Raw genomic sequence first — 5,673 nt, forward strand, 5'->3', positions numbered from 1 at the left:
GAGGCGAGAGGGCTCAGCCTTTTTACCTCAGCATCCATTAGTCACCAGAATTGGCTGACCCTGAAACAGGGTGCTACCTTGGCCAGGTGGCTCTCCAGACCAGGGCAGTTTCCGGAGGGGCCACAGTGGGAGATGTCAGTAGCCAACGGTAGCAGCTGGAGGGAAGGGGAACTTTGTCCCAAAGGGTAGGTCCCAAGGCCTCCACCATCCGGCTGTTTTCTCGCTCCTCGCCAACCCAGGGTGCTTCTCTTATCTGTTCCTATTTCATTGAAATTTGCAGTCTCATGTCCAGAGCAGAATAATTTTTATTAAAGTTTATTGATTTCTTCCATAAAAGTGAGAGAGAGAGACAGAGACAAAGAGAGGACAGGTGCTTCTCCTTTTTTTTTTTTTTGGAGAGGTTTTTGCTATACGGCGCGTGTGCTCGCCAGAAAGACAGAGAGAGACAGAGAGACAGAAAGAGAGAGATCACCCCCCAGGGAGGATGACCATGCTGCAATCCCTTCTCCTCCATTCTCCTCTTGGGATCTTGGGCGTGCACGCACACACACCCGGCATGAGTTTAAGCCACCGAATCCAGGACTTGAACCGCGGTCGACTACATGGGAGTTCAGCGACAGCCATCACGCTAACTGCTGGTCCCAAGGACAGGTGCTTCCAATAGGCTCCGACTCCAATCCCAGCCGGCCCTGATCACAGACATGCACGTGGCCCCAGCGTGCTCAGGGAAGTCTGGTGCTAACTCAGGACCTTTCCCATCTGTCTAGTTTGTCACCACTGTGCCACCAGCAGAGCCCAGATCGGCGTCTTTACTACAGCTGCTCATTGGCCTCTCCATCTAGCACAGGAACCGGGGTGTCTTCCTAAACTATTCCCATATGATCCCTTTGTCATGCCTCAGGGCTCTGCGGTTCTCTCTGAGCACGCCGTCCTCTGAATGCTGTTAGTCTGTGCTGTAAGTCACCATTTAAACACGGCATCTCGGGACCAGCAGATGGCATAGTGGTTATGGAGCTCGATCCCCCCATGGCTGACCACAGTTCAAGTTCCAAACCCAGTGACTTGAAAATCACGCCGGGCATGTGTGCATGCATGTTCAGATCCCAGGAGGAGAATGGAGAAGGGATTGCAGCATGACCATCCCTCCGGGGGCTGATTTCTCACTTTCCCTCTCACTGTGTCTTTCTGTCTATCTCTGTCTCTGTATCCCTCTCTGGTGAACACACATGCTCTAAGTCAAAAACTGCTTAATAATAATAATAAATGTAAATATAAACATGGCATCTTTTAGTTGAAGCAGCAACATCATTGGTTTATGTACCTTGAAGTTAGGAGTGGGTAAGGGAAAAGAGGTATATTTATTACTTCATTTTGAATTACACGAGGTCTTCAGAAAAGGCATGACGGATTTCTCTGTTTTTACATACAAAAGTGCATCATGACTTTTCTGACGACCCAGTATATCCCTTAGTGGCGAAGACCCTTGCTCTAACTTCTTGGCTTGTCTACAGTTTATGCACAGTGTGTTGTACCTACACACACACACACACACACACACATGCACATATGCACACATGCACACATGTACGTAAGCACTTACTTTATGCCAGGCCCTCTTCTAGGAATAAGATTTCAATGATAAATAAGATCACCAAAGGCCCTCCTCTCAAAGTAGATTACATGCTGCTATTAAGAACTCGCAGTGGGAACCAGCAGTTAGCGTAATGACTATGTCGCTGGACTCCCACGTAGTCGACCGCAGTTCGCATCCCAGACCCGGTGGCTTAAAATTCACGCTGGGCGCGTGTGCATGCGTGCCCAAGATCCCGAGAGGAGAATGGAGGAGAAGAAATTGCAGCGTGACCATCCCCCCAGGGGGTGATTTCTCGCTTTCTGTCTCTATGTCTCTCTCTAGCGAGCACACGTGCCCTATAGCAAAAACCTCTCTCCAAAAAAAAATAAAATAAAAAAACTCGCAGTCAGTCTACTACTTATTTTATCTTGACATTTTATTAGTCATTATCCAGAAATAATGATAATACTCATGAAGAAACTTAGTCCAGCGTGCGTCTTTCTCACCCAGTGACATGCTGAACTCGTCCTGAGATCTCAGTGACTTACACAGCTGATGCTGTCTGTCGCTCTCATTATCCTGGACATGGGTTGGGTGGCTCTTCGCCATCATGGAACAATACCGCCTGAAACACGTGGCCTCCGAGTTCTCTTCATCGGGCAACCAGAGAGCCCAGGGGTGCGCTGGCTCTTACCGACCTCGGCCCTGATCCAGCTCGTTGGCTAAACAGACACATGGCCTCGAACTAACTGCAAGGGAAGCTGGGAAACGTGAGAGAGAAACAAGTGGGCCGTGACCGCCTGCCTCCCCGTAACCGGTACCTGTCGAGAACTGCTACGTGGCAGCCCTGTTCCACACGCTTCGCTTGTCTCGCTCAGTCCTACGAGATAAACACCCACACCCATTCCTCTTTACCGCTAAAGAAACGGGCACATACAGGACAAGTCCTTTATTCCAGATCCTGTGGGCAGGAACCGGCAGGGCTGGGATTTTCGCTCAGACTCTAAGTTCTAAAAGTCTATTCTGTTTCCACCAAAACACTAAAATAAAATAAAATAAAATAAAATAAAATAAAATAAAATAAAACCTGGGGACCAGCAGATGTCATAATGGCTATGCTGGACTCCCATGTAGTCAACTGTGGTTCGAGTGCTGGACTAGGTGGCTTAAACTTATGCTGGGTGCGTGTGCGTGCATGCCTAAGATCCCGAGAGGAGAATAGAGGAAAAGGAATTGCGGCGTGGTCATCCCCCTCAGGGGGAGGGGGGGTAATTTCTCGCTTTCTTTTTCTCTGTCTCTGTCTTTCTGGCGAGTGTGCATGCCCTATAGCAAAAACCTCTCAAAACAAACAAAAAAAAAGAAGAAGAAGAAAAGGAAAAAAGAAAAAAGAAATGCCCGTCTCTTAGAGACTGGTCTTCGAGAAACATCCCGTGGAATAATCTCTTCTACTTTGGTGTGACCTGGAAATATTGATCTCACCTGCGGCAGAACTTTCCCTCTTCCCTCCTTGTGCATAACCTCGCAGTCCTCTCTGTGCTCTGCACGAAAACACTTGGAATTTCAACATTTTTGCTTGTAATAAGTCATTAGTAGTTAAAGGGTTTCAGTGAGCCCCTTTTGAATTAATAAGCCATTCCAAACAGCCTGCCAAGAGGCTTACTATTAAGCTGAAAGCTATTAATGATTAAAATTTTATTGTCTCTTACAATGGTTAACATGGACAAAGGCTACTGAGACACACTTGTTCTTTACGGATAGGCATGTTCAGTGACTCGGGAAAACAAAGACTTCTTCCAACTGCACCCTGGCTCCTCCTGAGAACGAGGGAACCATAGAAAACTGACATTTCATTCGTCTTCATGATGGGTTAGGAAGCCGGGTGACTAAAACCGCCTGGTCACAGAGAGAAGAGAAGAAGCTGTATTGCCACCTGGTGGGCTCTAGCTTGTCACCCACTGTCCGGTCCTCCCGCTGGTCCTCAACCTCTGGCCCCTCGCTTCTTTTGCAGGCTAACTGCCCTCTGACATTTGTCAATTCCTTGGCTTTAGTTTGGATGGAAAAAATGCTGAAAAAAATCAGAATAAAATTTTGGCCTTCGACGTCAACTACTTGTTAAACTCATGCTCATTCAAGAGCAAGGATAATAACCACCTCTCCCCAGCCCTCAGTTCCTTCCAAATGGTTTCCATTAAACCTAAGTGAAAACACTTCTCAGGACGCAAAGTTAAGGAAAGATTATTAATCACATGCCTTGATCAACCTTAGACTGTGGAATGAATGAACTGGCTGGGTAAAAATAATTTTCTTCTGCCTGAATTTCTTTAATTTTATAAGATGGATATTACTGAAGGTTTTGATTTCCCAGAAAAACAAAACAAAACAAAACAAAACAAAAAACACTCAACAAACAGTGAGCTATATAAAGTGCTTCCTGAATTTTTTAAATTTTATAAAATGGATATTGCTGAAGGTTTTGATTTCCCAGAAAACAAAACAAAACAAAACAAAACAAAAAACACTCAACAAACAGTGAGCTATATAAAGTGCTTTTTGAACTGTATAATAATTTGCCATAAAACTTGGCATTTAATTTCATATGGCTTCATATTTTAACTGCTTGTAGAGGAAATACTGACGTGGAAGTTTTTAGGGTTGAAGGTAAAACTAACTCTTCTACCTTTCTAACTCTTTTCTAGAGAGTTTACAAGAATAAATCATTCAAGGTAACAACATAGATTTAAGAAAGAAGCAGAAGCTTCTAGTACTTGGAAATTTTCTGAATATAAAGTTTTTATGTCCCTATTGTATTACTCCCTCCCAGGGTTATCCGAAAAGAACATCTGGCTGTGCCAAAGGAGATGCCGAGGGTCCCACACAGAGTAGGAAATGTGTAAAAAAGACGAAGTTATTGGTAAGACAAAGAAGTAGTATGGGCGTGTGAGGAGATGTCAGGAGCGAATCTTAGAACTGGAAGCAGACCTCGCATACCATGATTCTCAGTGGAAAGAGTTCATGTTGCAAAAATACTGCTTCTTCCTAAAACAATTTATTACTTTAATTTGATACAAATCAACATCCTAACAAAATTATTTATTGTATACAGCAAGCTTGATTCTAAAATTCATCAGGAAGAAGGAATGAGTAAAAAGGACCAAGAGAATTTAGGAAAAAGAGTCTGGCCTTTTCTACATAGTATCAGAAGATTCTAGACTCCAAAGATACAGTCATCTACGTCGTGGGATCGTGTGGCATAAAAAGGAAATAGATCAATAGAACAGAATGTAAAATCTAAAATTGGACCCCATGTACATCCAGGATACCTCGTAAATGATACTAAAACATATTATTGGGGAAAAAAGTTAGATTCCTGCTATTTATCATCTGAACCTGTACAGATTTCTGTATAGATTTATTTTAATAATAAAATCTCAGGCAAATCAAGGGCTAAATATAAAAATCAAAACTGTTATAAGAAACTTAAGGGGCACAGCAGGTGGTGTCGTGGATAAGGCACTGGACTCCCACATGGCTGACTGCAGTTTGAGGCTTGGACCTGGTGACTTGAAAAATCACCCTGGATGTGTGTGTGTATGTGTGTGTGTGTGTGTGTGTGTGTGTGTGTGTGTGTGTGTGTGCCCAAAATCCCAGGAGGAGAATGGAGGAGAGGGGATTGTGCTACGGCCATCCCCCTGGGGGTGATTTCTTACCTTCCCTCTCACTGTCTCTGTCTCTTTCTGGCAGGCACACACGCCATGTGGCAAAAACCTAAAAAAATAAAGAAAAAGGAAAAGGAAAAAAAAAGAAACTTAAGAGATTGCATAGTCTCGGAAGAGGGTTTGAAAAGACATTTAAGCCAGACGTCATCATCAGAAAGCAAAAGTTAGCATATTTTACCACGTTGAAAAGTTGAGCCATGTGACTTCTCATTCGACTCTCCCTCTTTTAGATACACCGCCTTCAGTGGGGCTTCAGGGAGGCCCGCGACTCCCTCTCATCCCACATGACACTTTATATGCAGTCAGAAAGGCAGTGACTGAGCGCCGACTGCCCAAGTGCCCTGAGTCTCAGTGAGGCCCATGCCCTCCGATTTGTCCTCGGCA

General features: G+C 44.5%; 1 protein-coding gene across 1 annotated transcript in view; it reads right to left on the reverse strand.

Annotated features, from left to right (window-relative positions):
* Positions 1–3,515: 3,515 nt before the first annotated feature.
* ZNF475 (zinc finger protein 475) overlaps positions 3,516–5,673 on the reverse strand; it is a 48,116-nt gene continuing 45,958 nt past the window's right edge. Inside the window, exon 5 of the mRNA XM_006167479.3 lies at positions 3,516–3,638. The gene's annotated coding sequence lies outside the window, so the exon portion shown is untranslated. The remainder of the gene's footprint in view (positions 3,639–5,673) is intronic.

This window comes from Tupaia chinensis, unplaced genomic scaffold, assembly GCF_000334495.1.
Source record: "Tupaia chinensis unplaced genomic scaffold, TupChi_1.0 Scaffold144806_1, whole genome shotgun sequence".
Classification (NCBI taxonomy): Eukaryota; Metazoa; Chordata; class Mammalia; order Scandentia; family Tupaiidae; genus Tupaia; species Tupaia belangeri.